Source organism: Vanessa atalanta, chromosome 8 (genome assembly GCF_905147765.1).
Source record: "Vanessa atalanta chromosome 8, ilVanAtal1.2, whole genome shotgun sequence".
NCBI classification, from domain to species: domain Eukaryota; kingdom Metazoa; phylum Arthropoda; class Insecta; order Lepidoptera; family Nymphalidae; genus Vanessa; species Vanessa atalanta.
This window is the reverse complement of record NC_061878.1, coordinates 13,235,853-13,257,220: the sequence shown is the minus strand read 5'-3', so window position 1 is coordinate 13,257,220 and position 21,368 is coordinate 13,235,853. Positions and strand designations below refer to the sequence as shown.

The 21,368-nt window shown below is 32.7% G+C and overlaps 1 protein-coding gene across 1 annotated transcript in view; it reads left to right on the top strand.

The window, feature by feature from the left end:
- The first annotated feature begins 6,766 nt into the window (after positions 1 to 6,766).
- LOC125065704 (protein singed) overlaps positions 6,767 to 21,368 on the top strand; it is a 43,493-nt gene continuing 28,891 nt past the window's right edge. The window contains exon 1 of the mRNA XM_047673477.1: positions 6,767 to 7,044. The gene's annotated coding sequence lies outside the window, so the exon portion shown is untranslated. The remainder of the gene's footprint in view (positions 7,045 to 21,368) is intronic.

Below are 21,368 nucleotides of genomic sequence, written 5' to 3'. Positions count from 1 at the left end.
CATATAAAAGCTAAAAGCTATACAAATCGCTACAAAATCAATACAATATCCTTAATTAGCATTACACGTATTTATTGTCGAGTTAAAAACTACCGTGGTTCGGCAAAGAAAATACCCTGACTTGAGAAACGGCGAATCCAATTAGATATTAATATTTATAAAAAGAGATCCAGCATAAGGTATAACGAAGATGAAAGTAGGCAGAACAACTTTCTAACGAAATTTTTAGGCTTAAATTTTGACGGCAACAATAAAAACATTCATTTCACGTCTTTGTGTCAATTCATACTTTACTGTGCCTTAAGGTTTGTTTATGGTCTTACCAAATGGTGCATAAAATACTAGGAGGGCAGACAAATAAATGGCCCATCCAATGGTAAGTGCTCATCTCCGCCCATAGACATTGGAATTGTAAACGGAAGTTACATTGTTGTGAGCTGCTAACTGTGGGATCTAAGTTGTTAAGTCCCGTGTGCCTGTAATTATGCCGTCTCAAACAACTGGATGATTGGTGTTAATGTAGTTCGTGGGTAACCGAGCCTGCATTTTGTACTGACTCTGTTGAAATTACCTGAGTCTCTAAATGCTGTAGATCGATACGTTGGATTAAAAACCCTAAGCTATATGTTTCGCGAGGAATTCTGATTCAAAACCTTCTTTCTCTAAAATTTAGAGTCTAAATTTGTCTGGAAGAAATGGCTACTTAGCCATAAGGCCGCCAGTTGTACTCTACAATAATATCAAAAATTTTCTTGTAACATATTTTAATCTGTATCATGTGGTTTACAATAAAGTATAAATAAATAAATAAAAATAAATAAATGATCACAATGTGTGGATCACAAAATTCTAGAAAGTTTTATAATTCACTAGATTTTTTTTTATAATAAGCTAATTTGTATTTCAACGACTGTGATTGTTAAGACATTAATTTGTCTATGTTTATGTCTGTCATAGTCTATGTCGGAAGAACTAAAAGAAATCGTTTAATATCCCTACACAATAGTATGAAAGCAAATAAACGTTTGCTCTAAAACATTTTTACGACGCCATAATTCTGTATGCGTTTTTAAATATACATGGAACATAAGCGTTTTAGAACTCGAAACAATAAAGCAAGAGACGTAACTATACATTTTTGAGTACGAATTCAAAAACGAGGCGAACTAAAGCTACATCAAAGTCTTTGAAAAAATAATTTATACGTTTTCATTTGACAATAATTTAAGTGAAATATCGGAAATCTTAATCTAAATCTTTTAGCGGTACTGTACGTGAAGGCGGTACCGCTGCTTTCATCAATTATGATAATGTCCGTCCGTGCGTCGCGGCGAGATGCGCACGCGACTGCTTTCCGAATTCCGTACATTCGGCTTAACGATGCCTGTCTTGACATACAATTTGTTAACATTTGCTTTACAACCGTTTTGCCGACACTTCTTTATCGCTATTTAGTTAATAATCTTGTATTAAGATATATTTTATATTTTAACTTATCGACTTTTGTCATGCGCTTTCCAAGAGACGTATATGTTTATGGTACTTTTGTTATTTTAAGCTATACCGTGGCTTATCGAATGCATTTAAAATAAAGAATAATATAATCAATGGTCAATCTCAAAATAGCTCATAAGTATTTTTAACTTAAGGTTTTTTGGGACTGTACTTCATTCATAAATCTATACTATATCCGCTTCTTATATTCTATTTAATGAGTACCTAAGTGAATTGATACCATGCAAGATAACAACAGCATTGCAAATTAAAAACTCTGTTAAGATAAATTTATCGTTTCCAACAAAATAATCGCCAATTAAACCCAAGCAATTTACAAATTCGTAAGTTATTATAATATTTAAATAAAAGTTAACCCGCCCGTAAATAACAAAGATTTCTTTTTTATATTAAAAATTCAAATTTCCGAACGTAATAAAATGAGTTAATTAAATTTTCTCTTAATAAAACCAACACGGGAGAAACGCGTCTAGATACAGAGATATGTAACAGATAATTAACTGAGACGGTTTACTAAAAACACGGCTTTCGCTTCACGCTCTTTTTCATTAGAGGATAATTAAGAGACCAGTACAATGAGACCTCCATGGTTAACTGTTAAGCCTTTGCAAAACTAATAACTCTATTTAAAAAACTAACAGTCTATAAATGTCCCACAACTGAATAAAGACTAACTCTTGAAGAAAAACGTTTGTAGCCCATTCCAAGGTGTACCAATGCGGAATTACGGATGAGCATGTGACAGAATCATTTCTACGTCACGCCGGTTGTTTTGATGTTTTTCTTCACTACCTATGAATTAAAGGTGCTCTGAAAACCGCGATCTCCGTTTTGTTCCCAGTTCGAACGAGGTTTGTCGTACCATTTCGATTAACATAAGTCTTTGTGTTTTTAGAAAACTATGATAGTTAAAATATAAGGCCTTATATTTATTGGCTATGAAATATATTAGTGCGCACCAATTCACTGTGCATGTTTAATCGTGTATGTTTTGATATATTAATATTATGAAGGCAGACATCCAAGAACACTTCATGGTACCTGGTTACCTTCGTTCATAAACATTGGTGATGATAGAACAAACCACTGTTTACACAATTTACGTGCCGGAAACCATGGAATCTAAGATTTTACGTACAAACCACTCACTCACTATTTGAACCGGAACACAGCATTGTAAAGTATTCTTGCTTATTGGTAGAAAAGTTATGTTAATGATTGGGTTGCTCAACAAGGCCATAATGATTTAACGTGTATGTTGATTTTGAATTGGCAAAGCTAAGAGTTCTGAGAACTTATTATGGAACCACGTCCGAATCGGGGTTTAAGCCTTATAAGCTAGTCACTTGAGCAAGAGTTAGGAGCAGGGTGTAAAGGTAATTATGGCTAGAATCTAAACCAGTTTCCACCACTTAGGGGTAAGTTAATTAAGTAGCACTCATTTGATATTCACTTTTTTTTTTTTTAGCATTAGCAGCCCGTAAGTGTCCCACTGCTGGGATAAAGGCCTCCTCTCCCTTTGAGGAGAAGGTTTGGAGCATATTCCACCACGCTGCTCCAATGCGGGTTGGCAGAATACACATGTGGCAAAATTTCATTGAAATTAGACACATGCAGGTTTCCTCACGATATTTTCCTTCACCGCCGAGCACGAGATGAATTATAAACACAAATTAAGCACATGAAATTTCAGTGGTGCCTGCCTGGGTTTGAACCCGAAATCATCGGTTAAGATGCACGTGTTCTAACCACTGGGCCATCTCGGCTCAGTTTATTTTACAGCTAAATATTCTTTGAATATGCTAGATTTCTAAACAATTTAATGTTTAGAAATACTGTCTGAACTAAACATTTAGTCAAAACGATCACATTATTCAATATGAACTCGGCCCCTTTAATTTTCTTATTCATTTTAATGCTGTCAGTCACATTAATTATTTATTTAATTTTTTTTTATTTGGCTTTACAAAATTTAAACAAGAAAATCTAATTTCATTATATTTTTACATGGAATTTCATTTCAGTGACAATTTAACTGTGGATTCAAAATAAGTGAGAAGAAAATGTCACCAATAAACTTGAAATTTGTCATGAGAGGCTATGGTTATGCGTATTCTATCAAAAAATTCAACTCGCTCGCTATAAAAATAAAGACGTGGGATTGATATACAAAAGCTAATGGTAAATCGTAGGCTTTACAAAGAGGAGCTACGGAAAAAGAATACTAGGAACTACTGAAGTTTGCTAAAAATTTCTAGAACTTAACTTTACGATAAGAAAGTTATCATAGTATCGATAATTTTCGAAGTCATTTTATACAATCGTGTCTTCCTATTTTGCTATCAGACGTTTCCGTGTAATCGGACAATTGTCTCGTCTGTCGTCTACCGTGGACTGTCAACATCTAGGCGTGATCTAGGCCGATGTTTTTGCATCAATTTGTATGCTATGCATTTCTCGCTTCAGCAAATGGGATTCGAAGAATTTATTGTATTTCAACGAGCAAACTGGATCAGTTCATTTACTTGTAATAAAGTTACAATTGAATCGGAATTTGACATTCCGTATTAATGTTGTTTTTATTTAATTTATCTTCGATACGTTGGAATAATTAATAAGTCGCAAGAAAATATTTGACTTAAATAAAAATTTAAAAATATTATTCAAATATTTACAGTACCTAATCAAGTTCTTTTGGAGTCGATTTTTTTTAATAATATAGGTTGGGCAAATGGGCCGCCACCATAGCCATCTTCCCTAGAAGAAATTAGGGCTGTAAACTTTAATTAGCAATATTATTATTAGCCAGTCCGTCGCCTACCTTGAGATCTAAGATGTCTTGTGCCTGTAATTACACTGGCTCACTCACCCTTCAACTGGAACACAACACACTAAGTATTGTTAACTGGTGGTTGAATTAACTGTTCTCCATATTATGGGAGTAATTTGAAACATAATTTGTGTGGTTGAACGAGTTAATCTCAGAAACGAAAAGTCTGGTTTGTTGAGCCAATTGAAGTCTCAATATTAGACAAAGGCCTCCTCATCGCTTTATGAGATCATCCCATGGAGATCATTCCATCACGCTATTCTAACGCGCATTTCACCTGACTCATACAGAATTCTTTATATTGTTACTAGATGAATTATAAACACAAGTTACGCACAAAAAAATTCAGCGGTGCTCGCCCTGATTTGACGTGCAATCTTCGGTTACGAATCACGTGTTTCTAACCACTGACGCGGCTGATTTCGATCAAATCTGCCAACTTGTAATTAGTGAATAAACCATGTTTATAAAACACGCACGTATTATCCATAGTTATCACGGATTCAACTAGTTTTTATAATACAGCTGGAGTTTGTACGACACGCGTACGCGTTAATCTACGTATCTAGTAGTCCGAACTAAGTAATTACTTAATATAGGGTAGTTATCTCGTTGAAGGACCTGAAACTGCCAACGAACATACAACAACCATTGTATTACTATAAGTATTTAAAACGGGATATTTACCATGTTTATCTAATATCGAGCTCCACCAAATAAAAATAATAAACATGGTAAATATCCCGTTTTAAATACTTGTAGTATTAAAAATAACCATATAAATAAAAAAGAAAATATTATCACGACTAAGTTATTTGTCTATTTAACTACTAATTACATTATTTACGTAATTATTATAACAGAGTTCTCTTACGAAGCCTTCTCCGACAATTAGGTTTTTTAGTATTTATAACTAATCTTACATGTTACTAACTAAATGTCAAGCTATTTGTGTGAGATAGATATTGCCACAAATTCAGTGAATCCCCAAGACGCCATTAGTAGCTGATGGACGCATTCTCAAACTTGGAAACGCTAAGATTACGATTCGAAATGTAAATGTTCACGCGAGATCATTTGACTGATTCAATCCTGGTTAGACTCGCGATATTATCTATGGTAATGCAATCGCAACTCGAGTGCAATGTTGAAAGTCGATTGATTGTTTTTCTGGTTCGCTGTCCCGTAACATTCGCTGTGAGAACAGTTATGTTATGGAAACATGTGAGCTGCATTTATTGATTTCTTCGTCTTAATTTTGCACCGTTGTAATACATTACGTGTACAGAGTAAAAAAAAATTCAACTCAAAAAATTACTCGCAAAAACAATTTATAATCTTTTAAAGGACAGTGGATAGTGGACAGAATCGACGGATCGGGTTAGTGCTATATTCAATATCTCATGTGTGTCTGAAGAGATTCTGACATATCGTATAAACATCAACCAGTACTGGAAGGGCGTTGTGTGGTGGAATTATTCTTTTTTGTACAACTGTCTATATTTAAAATAAATTAAATAACTTTAATAGTATTGCGAATATCATTTAATACATATAGAAGATTTATTCAGATAAGATTAATGAACGCTGAGGACTTAAACAGTTATAAACAAATCAATATTAAAAATAGCTCTATAATTAATTATGAACGCTTGGCTTGGGATATTTGTGAAATTGTTAGCTAAAATTCGAAATAAACCAGGTTTCCTGTCAGTACCGAAAGCAATATGACGAAGTTTTAAATATTTTAGAAAAGCTTTTTCACTAATAACAAAAGATCATTAAAAATGTTGAATTGGAATTTGAGATGTAATTGTCGTCTCGACTCTCATTCTCATTGCAATGATACAAACATCAAGCACAAAACAACAGGTTTTTCTAAGCCGCAGCAGTTCCCAATATCTAATTTATGCAAATTACTTCTAACTTCCAATGTTTATTGCGATTTCATTTTAGAATGGTCTAATAAACATAGTTGACAAATTGGAACTTATAATTTCAATTTATCTATATGAACCACTGATATATGTAGCCTTTCTAAATTTTATTGCAGCCTTAAACAATTAAGATTTAAAAAATGATACCAAAAATTGTTTATAGTATAAATGAACACAAAAGATAAAGCAAAAAACTTTTTTTTTATTAAATAATAAATATACAGTCTAAAAAAAATCTTTTAACGACATATCTATTCAATATTACTCGCAATTGGTAGATATTTATTTAAATCAAAATTCGTTATCAATAAATTTGAAAAATCTAATTTCCGAATTCAAACTCTCATGTTTTTTAAGTCGCCGAATTATATTTTGTTCGGTATAAGTGATTTGGTAGCCTATGAATGCAACGCAATCCTATTGGTGCAATTTGTAACGGGTATTCTGTAGCTACATTCACTCGCTTCCCCAGAACGCTCGAACGGCGCCATGTTCATTTCGTTCAGTCCGCCGCGAAGAGTCGTGGGGTTTGTATCGTCGTAATTTTTATTCAGAATTATAATTTGCCCCGGTGCTTATTTAACCGGTAGAAATTTAATTACTTATAGAAATAGGTATTAATGAAAGACAGTGTTAAGTTAATTTATGTTTGTGTTATAACCGCAAACTGCGAGTTAGACTTTTATAATTAGTGTGGTGTTTTTTTCGCGATCTACGCGACTGCATTTCTTTGGTGGTGTGTGCTAGCTGAAGTGTAAAGAGGTAAGTTTTTTTATGGGTGTCTTTTTGCGGGAGTGCGTGGTTGCCGGGTGGATGGCCCGGCGAGACGGCAGGGGAGCAACTCCGAATCGATTGTCCCGGCGTAGTCGCCTGCTTACATACCTATAACGGCTACACCCTCGCTCTCCAACCTGCAATGTCTGTACTTCGTGTTCGACCGATGGGATTATTATATATATTGGACTTAAACTGTAATTATGGGTCTAAATTAATTCTATTTATAAAATTAAAAAAATATATATTCTTCAGTACAATATCTTTTAAATAGATTTGTACTAGAACTTATTATTTACCTATTGAGATGCAATCAGGCAAAATTAAAATTGTTAAAATAGTTTTCGTATATTTCGTACAATATGTGGATGCATTAATACTGAGGGTACTTTACCTACATCTTGAAAAGACAATATCATCAAAAAAAATTCATGAAAAATAATAGTTTTAAATTCTATCAATCAGACAAAGCAAGATGCAATGTCTTCACAGATCAAGATAAGTCACGTTTTTCGATTTATAGATCGTGATCGACGACATTAAACAAAAAATGTACCTACGTGATTCTACCACACTAAACAATTCAATAAATATTGCTAGCGAAATATTTTATCAGATTTTTTAAAACGTCGATATCGTTTCTAAAACACACTGTTAATTATTAAGATACTACATATTTTATTTTTTTCTTAAATCGAACTCTTAAATTTTAAATGTCTATCAAAATGTTTTAATTTCGAATAAATAAAATTATTTTTTATAAAAAAGTTGTTACTTAAATTATATTTGCAGTTAGATATTTATAGAACCTGTACTGGTCTCTTCAAAGTGCACAACAGTAGCTACCCATATAGATACAGGATGAGTGGTATGTGGCATTTCGCAGCGATGGCACGCAGGGTCGAGACTGCTTTCTTAGACCTAATGCTTTGAAATTACTTTCGTGATCGAACTATATTAACGTATTTTTTTTTTGATATCGAGACGACGCGTATCAAATATTTGATAAAATTGTTGCAAATATTTGGGGAAACTGTTGATAAAAATCATGATTATGATTTATGAATGACATTTATTTAGACTAGACATTAAAAGCGTCGTATTTTTAACTGACGAAGAAAATTTAATTTTGGACTTTTTTATTGAAGCAGGAAGGAAGCAGATGGCCAAATTAATTTGATACTGTTGTAATTTTTTGCCACTAATTACGCTGGCTTACTCACTTTAAAACCGAAACACATAGGTAGAATACCTATCTATCTATCCGACGGACTTAAATAAATACTTCTCTACTGTCGGCATAGTAACTAATAAATACCCCGTTTGTCTAATTAGAAGGTATAGCCTTCTACTTATCGAACCCCAACTACGGTCAATAAGAGTTTTGTGTATCAACGCGGAGTTGAGTTAGAAAGTCATCGTGAGGGAATAAAGGGCACATCTCTGTATGCGCATGCTCTTCTCTACTAAATGATGACAGTAGGAAATTAATGAATCAGCACTAAGGTATCGATGTATTCAGACGATAACTAAAAGTAATAACTCGTGATTGAAAGTAAAAAAAAAACATGTAAAAGTTTATTTATTCGATACCTGTAATCTAATGAAATTTTAAATCGAATAGAGAAATCGATACTCTAGATTTAATTAGGTATCTACGTCAACTAAAAATAGCGATAATTTTAATTGTGTTATTTATTAATAATTCAGCATCCGCCGTTATATTTGTGGCATTTAGGCTTTGCGTGTCTGTGCCCACTAAATCCGAGTTAACGGTTGGATCGGCTACATTTTATCAGCTCACCTATTTGGTAAACCGAAACTAACTAACTATATCGCATTTATATCCGGTCTTAAAATAATAACCTACATATTATTTACATTGAAAAAAAAAAATACGTTTAAGTAAATATTTAGTTAGGCATTACATTAGTTATCTTTGTCAATAAAAAGAAAAAAAATATCTTTATTTTTCCAGAACAGACCTCGATGCATTGCTTAACCGTGGTTGAGATACCACTCACTCGCATAAGATGTTAAAAGCAAAGGGTGAGGGGACCATTGTTGTTGTATGCAAAAAAGGGATAAAACAAATTGATCTCAGTGAGCATCCGGAAACAACTTTTATTTAATACGGAAAGCTTTTAGCTTTCTTCACTTCTTTAATAATTTAATGATTTTTTTATGACCTTGATGCAAAGTGGCTAATACTTAAAAAAAAAAAAATTAGGGCTTCATTAAATAAAAAAAATAGTGGTCGTAAATCCGCTAAAGTTTATAAGCGCATTTTATCGCACACATTCCACGATTCCACGGTAGTTATTAATACGTGTATGAGAAGCTCGATCAGTAAACGGCCGGTATTTAATAATTATACTTAATTATTCCGCGGCGTGCGGCGGAACGCGTCCGGACGCCCGCCCGCCGCCGTGACAGCCTCAGATAAGATCTTGAAAATTTTACAAACAAAATATAAAATTTATATAATCCTCAACCTTGTATATATTTTAACCCTATTTTCTTATGATAATAAAGTATCGACTAAAACGCAGCGTGGTGATATAATTTTATACTGTCAAATGTAATGTGTGTCAAAAATTTGAACTGAAATAGTTCCGGCCGCAACATTTGCATTATACCTAGCTATTTAACAGAGTAGAGCGATACTGTCTCTTGCGTCTCTTTCGTTCCCTATATTGACTTCGTAGTCATAGCCTTGATCCCTATAAAGTCTGTAAACTTATCTTGAAGTAAATCTTTGTGACGTGTTGCATTGGTGACTAATATGTAGCTTCGTGTATCGCCTTCTAAAAATTTTTCACTTGAAATAATAATTTCCATTGCAATGACTCCTCTAACCCAAAGCCGGCGTTGAATTAATGACACGCTAATATATCTCTAGGGAGGTAAAAGTACATTGTATTGCCAGTGAAATTTGTGATTCGGACATCTGATAAGCTATCATCGGCGTTGAGCTCTCGATATCACTTATTAACGTTTGGAGAGGCTTTCAGGATGCCGTTGACATTATTGTCTTTATCTTAATTCGGCTACAGATAATATTCTCGGTGAATACATTTATTTGTTGCAATCATGTATTATAATGTACGTTTCGAACTATGAAGAAAATTTTAATAAAACGAGAGAGTTGCCTTACACACATATTACGATGGTAGTAAAAGGCATTGATCAAAATAAATTAACTTAATGATTGCTATTTATATTTTATAATAAACAGTATATAAACATATATTTTAGATTTAATTCAAACACTTTTGAATCGTTATGTTACAGGATTTAATTGAAGGTCTCATTAGTCTACCCATAAGTACTTCTCGTGTTTAGTCAATGAGTGTAGCTGATTAAATCAAAATAGTCTATTTTATTGGGATTATACAAACTATTCTTTATTTTTTTTTAAAATATCCCCAAGCGAGTCTTAATCCCCAAGTTCATAAATAGGCAAATAATATCTTAAAAAACTAAAGATATAGTTTAATCATTATATATAATATATAAAAACAAATCGCCACGTCTTTTCCTATCCTTTCTATATTTTTTTGATTGGCTTTATTTCTGACGAGCCTGCGTGTCTCTATTTCCAGACATCACAACAAGTATCACTTTAAGACTTAAATTCAAAAGAATATACTTATTGACTATAATACAAAGTAGTTGTAATACTATTCCAGCTTTGTCTGCGTATTCTTAATTACCGTCAAGATATATGGATCTTATGGGTATTGACGTAAGCGTTATTTTGGATTGTATCTCAACAAGCTTATGAATTATTTACTCAGGTGAAGTCTGTGTGAACAAGACGACTGGAGTTTTTATGGATTTTATCAAGTGGAACACCATCAACAGTTTTCATTAGATCTTCATTCGTATTCAATATATAACTTATTTTTGTTAAAGCTACATCCCTTGATAGTTTATATTAGAAGGTTTTTAATACGAGTTACTGCACTCGAAAAATCAAAATATTCTTTATTCAAGTATTTGTCTCAATCAAGTCATTATACAGTGTTGATTTAAATGTAAAGCTACCAAAGGTACAGGTTTGATAGGTAGCTTCTACCGAGAAGAATCTAATATTATAATACTTTTGTCCAATAGAAAAGAGTGAAAAAAAAATATACAACAAATTACATAACATCTATAAGGTAAAATTTTTTTTCTTTTACAAAATATAATATCAAACTTTTTTTCGTCTAAAAAGTTTGTAATTTATAGATATAGTTGCTAACAAACAGGTACCTATATCATTGTGCTTAAAACATTTTTTCTTTGTTATGTGAATCAAAATTAGATTTAATTCTTATATGTCCCTTTGAATCGAAATTTTTCATGATAAAAGTAAAGTGAGCACCGGTGTATAAAAAGCCTATCAAAAATTGTTGACAAGAACTCAATAGTCTTTATTCATCAATTATATATATTAAAACATTTAAATTTATGTATCCCGCATAAAAAAAAACAGTTAAAATCACACTTTTCATATTAAAATACATTACTTATTAATAAAAAAAATACATAATATTTATACGTATATTAGCGCTTCAGTTCACAATACTAAACTGATACTTAATATTACTAAACAAACAATTGTCCCTTATTAGTACATCTTGGAATTATGCAGAATACAGTGTTCCTGACATTGCATAAGTTTGCCATATACAGCTAAGGCCAGCTGTAATTACACTTGAGACCATGGAAATTGTACCACGACGTTGCAACCAGAATATATTTTGCATAGTAATTTGTTTTGTGTATGTATATGGGTATGAGTATAGCGTGATCCTTTAGCTATAGCGAGTGATAAATTTAAATAAAATTATGTGTTAATATCAATGAGAAGTATATGCAGGATAAATAAAAACACAAGCCTTATTATTAAGACCAACATTTGCGCTGCGGGCGCTCATTGGCCGAAACAAATAGTGCGCTTCTTCGGCGTCCCGTTACATACTTCCGTCCCTTTTTACGAAATAACTGCCACGGATTGAAGAAAAGCGTGAGGATGAGCGTGGAGATGTAGCATATTAAAGTTATGTTAATAAACCTTATTTCCCATAAGTATCATTTAAGCGCCTCAGGGTTTCTTTCATTACAAATTTTAGTATCGAATATTGTCAGTAAACTATTTCGAACCGGTGCGTTGTACCCACAAAGTTAATCTTGTAAAATTACAATGCAAAGTAAATGAGCGTTGGAATAAAGTATGTCGTATTGGCGATGAGCTTGGACGATTAAACAGACCATTCCAGTATATTGTAACGATATTCCTCGTTTTTACAGCCCGTCTGGGTAGGTACTACTCTCTTTTATGTATATTACCGGCAATAATGAATATTTGTATGTGTATGTGTGAGTTGTTGCGGATGAGTGACTGACGATTACTTGGTGGTAGATCTTTGTACAAGACATTTTTGGTATCAATAGCCAGATATTTTTCCGCCAATCAGTAAAATTTATTATTGTTGTGTTTCGGTTAGAAGGGCGAGTGAGCCAGTATTCACTCGAGCACAAGGAAAATGACATCTAAGTTACAAATTCGGTGGCGCAAGGATTTTGTAAATAATTGTTAATATTTCTTACATCACAAATGTCTATATGGGTGGCCGCTTATCACCAGGTTACACATTTGCTCATATCACATCACATTTACCAATATCTTAAAAAATATATTAAGGCAGTAAAGTAACAGGAGATACTAACATTACATCCAAGAATTATATCACATACTATAACCTCAGAAACGCTGCATAGAAGATGCACAGAAGTAGTACAGTTTTATGATAATTGTTTTGGTAGGGTTTTTTAGTTAGGCATTAACAAAATACCTGTCATTTTATTGTTATAGATTAGGTATTAAATTGAACGTCCTCAAACTGACCTTAATAATAATATAACAAAATTTAAAATAACAATTTTCCTTAATAAATGATTCAGTACTTTAATATTAACTTTACTACATTACATTGTGATACAAGTAAAAAACAAAGTCTTCGCGTCATAAGACGCATGTTCCAAATGATAAGACATTTTTTTTATTACAATTTAACTAATTCCTTACGCAGGTTTAAAAATCGATATAAAGAAGGGAGCTCGTTGTAACTAGATAATAGGGAAAGTACAGTTAGGGGGAAGCAATGAAAAAGGTATAATTTATCTTATTAGATTAAAAAAAATTAAACGCGTATGATGTTAGGCTAAGTATCCGATTGTTATATCAACTTGATGAGAAAAAAATGCTATACTTGTAGAATTTAAATTTAGAACGTGCGTGAAACAATAGTTTTTTGTTAATGTTACCCGCACGTTGAATTTTCCTCTCTTTACATAATTACTCTTGATTTTCTAAATTATCGGAATACATATTACAAAAAATCTAAAACATTCATCATATAGTGTGCATAAAAGCTTTTAAAATGTCTTTGAAACGGCACTATTTTATTCCGCATTACATATTTTGTTTATGAGACAAGTTATTGAACCATTTAACCTTTGCTGTCGTCTCAAGTGGTAGAAAAAAAAGATTTGTCTATGTCATATCCTCTCATGAATGCCTTACATTATTATGCAGGCCATGTCTCTACATGGGTTTCAATGGGTGTTTGACTGCGCCTACGGCAAAGCACAATGACGACTCGAATTAATTAATATTATATAAAGCATGGAGCTGAGATATCCCAGTGGATAGAAAACGTAGATCTTAATTGAAGATTGTAGGTTTAAATCCTGAAATGTTCTGATGCTCTCTCTGTCTTGAAGAAAAACATCGTTAGAAAATCTATATAATTACGTTTGATAAAATCTGCCACATCATACAAATCTGCAAAGTTGGAACAAATTCCAATAGGTACCTTTAAAGAGGCTCTCTGCCCAGTGGTTCCGAAAATATGACTATTCACACATTTATCTTATTCGAAAAAAAATATATTGTTAAACTATGTTAGAACTTTATTAAAAAAATATATACACGGAACATATTTCAATAAAACCATACTACTGAATCAGTTAAAAACACTAAAATGGAATGATTCCTATTTCAGTACATAAGTGCGCGGGCGACAATGTCAAGGTCACGGGCACTGCGCCGCACGCACACAGACGCGATGTTTTTTTTTCTTTTCTCGAGCCCTTTTAAGCACAACAACAAGCAGCTGCGCGTCCAGTGCGCTTTAGTCATTAGATTTATTTCTTTCGTCAAACTATTTTTTCGTCTCGTTCCAAATTTGAATTTTTGTAAAAAGTGAAAGAAATTTAATTGACTTTGATTAATGCTGCTGCATGATTACACAAATTAGAATATTCACATCAGAAGTTATTTCCAAAAACCATAATTTATATTTTATAATTCATAAATTAAAAAAGTGATATTTCAATTTTGATGCGGTAAAAATATAAATTATGAACAATATTTTAGCGAATAATTTATTACTGTATATCTATTAATAAATATACATTCTTACATTTTTAAGTTTGAGAAATGTATTATGCTATATGCTACACTCATTGATATACTATATCATAGATATCGAAGATATCTTTACTACTGAAACTTATATAAAAATATATATACTTATTAATAAAGGAGGCATTTTATACTATACATGTTTATAAAAATTACTAAAAAAGCGTTATTTGTTGATGTTTACGTCATGTATATACATCAAATCTTGTATGTTTAATACGTGCCAATCATATAATATGATGAGAAATTTTATATTTAAGTACTGAACGTCTTCAGTTCTTCTCGTTATGATCTAAATGTCGAACCAGGTTAGCCTGGCTTTATACTTAATTTTATCAAAATATTACAATTTTTAAGACTTATTCATTAGTTTATATAAATAAAGTTTTAATAAATAACAATTATTTTTCACTAGCTGTTCCTCGCGACTATCTCCGGAAATAATATGCTTAAATAGCTACATAACTTTATCAAATTTGATGACGATCGTAGCAGTCGTATGTAACACAGAGACAGACACGAGAGCCCGAAAGCGGCATTAATTGTGGTTTGATTAAGCGAAGTAACGGGTAACAAGAAGTCTTACTTTAATCAGTGCCCGTCACCGACCTATCTCAACTCAGAGAGAAAGAATTCCAACGAAGGCAAAACAAACAAGGGCGATCGCTTCGTGATACTAAAATAGAATATCAACCGCATTAGTGATGTTCGAAATAAAACGAACTTGCCGTTTTTAAGTGTATTTTATTTACGAAGTACTTTATAAAGAAAAGGCGAACGGGCCAATGGATCACCTGATACAAGCGTCCACCATGGCCCTTAGACATTGGTCCCGTAAGAAATATTAACAATGTCTTACATCACAACTGCAACACCAAGTTTGGGAACTAGCATGTTATGTCTTTTGTACCAGCTGTAGTTACACTGGCTCACTCTCCGGTGTAACCTATACAGACAGACATACTAACAGTTTATCTGTTTAAGATTGACAGACTTCGATATTGTTAGACATATATGTATTTTATCATGTAGAAGTTCTTAATATAATTATGTAGGTATTCTCATTTTGTTTACTCGCCAATAGATAGCGCTGCATCATCTTCTTTACCTTACTTCGATCGCCGGGAATAATAGTATATAGACGGGCAAGACGTTTGCCGAGATTTGCTAGTTATTTATATATTATTTTAAAAAGGTGCTTACAAATAAAACTAACGAGATTGCACATTAAATAAATCATCTCGATGCTTTCCAAACGGTTGTTACCGGAGTCGAAATTAACATTAATTAAGTACGTTGAAAATAAACGTCAAGTTTTGAAATTTTATTTTTTAAATAATTTCTATTTTAAATATGTTAATAGAAGCAATAAACGTCAGATTTTCTAAGATCTGATTTTAAATATTATAATATGATATTATAGTATTAAATAAGAATTATATCTAGTATAATTAAAATTATATCTAAAGTCATGTTATACTGAGATATAATATCAGTTAAATTTAAACAAAGCGCGTATATATAGCGCATCCAAGTTTTCAATATAGCGCCATGAAGTCAATTTGTCTTATGGGGATTTCACTAAGTGTTTAAAAATAGATTAACAGATCGTTCTAGTTAGGGCATAACATTAAAATAGATTTATGTAGTTCTATTAATATTGCTACTATTATTACTTACAATTTTTTTTTATATCTTTATAAGTCGACGAGATTATATTATATTAAATATACCTAAGAATATGATTTAAACATAAATAAAGAAGTAAAAATACAATCATTGGGTAATTTTCTAAACTGGTAATAATGAATATGTTGATATTTCGATAGTAATTAATATAACTATTTAGACTTTATTTTATCAAAATCGGCTGACTATTAAACATTTTAATAATATGTAGGAAGTGTATAAAAGACTCTTTTTAAATATTCTTATGCACTGTATGATATGTTTAAGAAATAAAATATATTAAAACTAATTGATGGCTAGCGAGGCAGGCAGTGATGTAGGTACAGCTAGTAAGTAAATAATACAAACCGTACGCGGTGCGCGGCAAGTGCAATACCCGATCTATCGTCCATTGCTAATGCATCTTACCGCACGGCCTACATTTCAGCTCGTGTGTGTTCGAGGAACGTTTGCTGTCAGAAACTGATGTTTAAATTGTACTCAGTTAAGCTTGTTTTTTTTTTTTATCTATAAGACGGGCAAATGCATCTGATGGTAAGTCACCACCGCCAATGGATGACTATAAGAATGAACAGTTCCTTGCGCCACCTTGGAAACTAAGATGTCATGTCCCTTGTCCTGTAAATACACTGACTATTCCAACCTTCAAACACAACAACCCTAAGTATTGCTTTTTTGCGGAAGAGTATCTTATGATTGGGTGATCCAGACGGGATTGCACAAAGCTGGTAGAGCTTTGTGCAATCCCAAGTGTAAAATTAGAGCTAAATAACGTAACGTAACGTAACTTTCCATTGTTACCCGTAGAATAAGTATGCCTTTAATAGTTTTGTAACTTCATCGTCATCAGACAATCTTTGTCCACTGCAGGACATTGGTCTGTTTTCTCTAATATAACCTTTTTATGTACCTTTTTCTCCTTATTCTACCCTCTGCGAAGGCTGTGTCGCTAGTAGAATGGAATTGTAGCATTTGCAAAAATAATATCTTCCAAATCATTCTGACTACAATTTAACTTCCAAAATCCGCATTAACAAACAGAAACTTCTTTATTGAGTTTTAACATATGCTATGTAAAAAATATAATTGCTTAGAAAATATTATAACGTAATCAAAGCCCAAAACGACCAGATGGTCTCCGCTCTATACGGTTTTTTTTTCTATCCCGCAGAGAAAATCGTCATTCGTCACGCGCGGATTATTCGACAACTTGGGTCTAATAAGATTTACTTCTTTTATTTTTAGTAGACTATATCCGGTAGTTTTGTTTCCTTAATTTGTACGAACCATTGTCTTTAACGTAAATGTAAATTGTTGTATGAACATGTGATACATGAGTTTCATTACGATTTTTTCTTAAACGCCACGCAAGAGATTAATTTTAAAAACAAATGAAGCACACGCAAAATCATTGGTGCTTGCTTGGGTTTGAAGACGCATCTTTGGTTAGGATTCACGTCACGTCTGAGATATTAGTTAAGTGAAGTTCAACTTTGAAGATTTTTGAAATTGTCTAAATGATAAAAGTAGAAGAGGTACGTAATAAAAAAAAAATAAGGCTGTGTCTCAAAATGTAATATTGACGGGTTGATGTACGGACACCTTGTCCGTGAAAAAATGTCATTCAATATATAATTGAACAGTTTTTTTTGTTGAATATAATGAACAATTTTCATAACAACATAAATCGTTTCAAACGCGAAATAATAAATGTGTATTTGTAACAAAGTATTTAGCTAACAATATTCTCCCGAGATTGCGGACCGCCGCACGCCGATCCGCGCCCGATCAGCGGGTCGTTGAACCGCTCTAACGGCACCGATATTTGTGCACGCGAAGCTCCAGGGTTAAGGTACAGATTACAACGATAACACTGCTATTATAACGTCGTGGGAAACTCGAAACAGTTACTCCTAACTAGACACCAAAAATTATATCGAAACTGTAATACTGATCTAGATAATCTATGCCCAAACATACAAAATTTTCGTATCTATTACTCTAGTAAATTAAATGACAATTTGAAATAAAAATTGGTTCACATCTTTTAATACAATATTTTTATATTTTTTTTATCTGTACAAATATTTAAAATAGTTGTAAAAGTATTGATTTAGATGCTACTCTCAGGACTTAGCAGGTCTTGAAAGAATATTTATGGAATATTTATGCGTTAAATAGCCTATGGAAAGGTCTTTGATTCTCTAGAGTCTTTGACTCCACGCTACGATACACGGGCCAGTAGCGCTTAACGCGAAACCGCACGCAAAACACATTTAAGAGTATGCTAATTAGTGAGAAATTAGCGATCGTTCGAGCGAGAATCGAAGATGAACAGCCAAAGTGCTTCAAATGACAAGTGACAACTAGTTCTCGATTGCAGTCCGACAAGCAATCGTTTTGATAAGGGATAGTGGTAAATACGACAATTCATACTAGAGTTACCAAGTTGAATTCAATTTTAAAGTGTCACAAATATTTTTTAGTCAATTTACTGCTAAATCCCACTATTATTTGAACGATAAAAACGGGTTATTCTTCGATCAATCGATCACTTTGAACCTTTTATTTTAGATAAATATTCAAGCTACCGTTCACGCATAAACGTACAAGCTTTGAGAATCTTCATATCATTTAAAGCTTAAGATTAAACATTTTATCCAACAATATCTAACTGTATTAACGAAACGAGCAGTGTGTTAAAATCATACCGTTGGAAAGAAATCACGAGACGACCTGATTTTTAGGTCCTAGATACAAGAAAATTGTTAAAATAACGTCATATTTTATCAGCCTTATGCCTAATGAATAAAGATCATTATTCAATGTGGAATTTATAAGCTCCCTGACACGTTCAATCTCAACACTCAACATCACTCTTGACTTCATTCCTCTCGACTAACTCATCGAGAGAAGTGGTTTGTTAATTGATTTGTTTCATCCCGTTTAAGACCAGCGCCACACACGTATGCAAACACGTATAAATGAATCCTACGAATAAAAAAAATATATACAAAAAAAATCCAATTTTTTTGTGGTCAGTCAACCAATTATAAATAGTTTTCAAAAAGGGAAATTTGTTATTGGATGTTAGAAAGATAATCACATATTGACATGCTTTCTTTACTATGTAAATAAGAAAAGAAACGCTCCATAATTTATGATGTCGTATTCGGTATTCGACTATGAAGATATATTGTTTAGAGGCAAAAAGATCCGTAACCCTAAATATTGTACGGTACGAATACCGTTCGATATTTCGGACCGACGGATTCTGACCGGTTCGTCTGGTTACCGTTTGCATATGTTTACGTCGACAGATGAAACTAAAATCAATCTGAGACATGTCGTTTGCGATGTCATTTAAATAAATATAAAAATGATTTCTCGATTAACTAACGGTACCGAATAATTTGGTTTTTGTATTCGAACAGGTCTGGCAATTGAGCTATCGCTGATTATAATTGGTCACCAACGCCCATTGCCATTTGTAAAGCGCCACCAACCTTGAGAACTAAGATGCAATGACCCTTATACTTGTGCAGACGAACCAAGTAATTACACCAAGTGTTTACATAAAAAACGAGTACTAAACTTTGAGGTTTTGATGGTTCGGTACTAAAAACCTTAACGCGAGTATTAGCAATAGTTTTAACTCTGAATAAAAACTAACATCATTTTAATATTGTAAGATAAACTGGTAAAACTTTATCGTGAAAAACCCATACAAATATGTACAAGGATATCGGGCTCATATTCGACCATAAATAAAATAAAAATAAAAATAAGTATTGTCTGTAGCAAAATAATTTATATTGGACTTGAAATTTGTTTTAGTTTAATCAAAGCTAAGCCATTTTATTTTTAATTTCAAGTTTAAATTAAAACATCAATCGTGGTTTTCTTGATCTCGTCATGTTTGTATTTATGCTATCGCGTGCGCCTGCGCAGCTGCGATATTTCTTTTATTACAGGTTTGACGCTGAATGATGAGCGACTTCCGTCATACCTGCCACTTAGTGCATCTTAGTCTCTCGTAATTAGGTATAACCAACTTATTACTCTCGTATGTGATTTTCTTATAACGTGTTTTTTTTAAACTTGCACGACGCTTATAAAATAGTGGTGGTGATCATTAAAGCGTCCGACAGTAGATAATATAATCGTTCATATTATGCTTGAGCTAGTTTTCCAATAGCTTTCCATTGGGAGGTCATCAGCGTAATCTTAAGAGACTAAAAAAAATGAGGCTGCCCCACCATTAGGGTGGATTGCAAGGTTTATTTTCTTAAAGGTTTGGGTGCACTAATTTGCCGGTAAAAAAAACATTTAATATTTCAAATGTCAAAATCTGGATTAGGTACCTAAAATAAATATAAAATAATTAAGTGCTACCAAATACTTTCAGTAGGTATACTCAATTATTTGAAAAACAAACTCACTTAAACTAAACAACTCCGGTTGCAGGATCGATCCAGACGTCAGATCTGGTCCGTTTATTTATGTACCCGCAAGATTACGCGTTCATAGACCTTTGAACTGAACGAACTTCGGAAGAATAGAATACACTTCTATCTATATATCAATGTAATGGAGCTTCAATTTGTACATAAAATATTTGTTTAAATAACGAGTCGAGGGAGCAATCTTCTATTGTACCTGACCTACGAGTTAGCTTAATGGAATGTCATTATGAGATAAATAATATCGGTTTATTTCCGTATCAATATTTAATTTATTTATAACATTGTTTGTAACACATATTCCGTTGACGAAATGATCTCCGTAGATATTTTTATATACATATATGTTTGATATAGTATTGAATGCCATCCTATTTTCATTGTTAATTTATGATATATATACATATATTATAGTGATATCGCAAAGACGGCTGTGTCAGGTGTGAAACTTAAGTTCCCCTTCCCGGTCACTCATGCGGGTAAAAGCGTTCCTGTTAGATGCTTCTGTATTATAAGAAAAATACAGAAATATATATATTCAATTTGTAGCCCTTAGTGCTTAAGAGGGTCAGCTACTAAATTATCTTTAATGGTTATGTTAATATCTCAAGAAATCTTCAATGAACCGTATTGTTAGTAAGATACACTCATACAGCTCCATACTTATTTATAAGTATGCC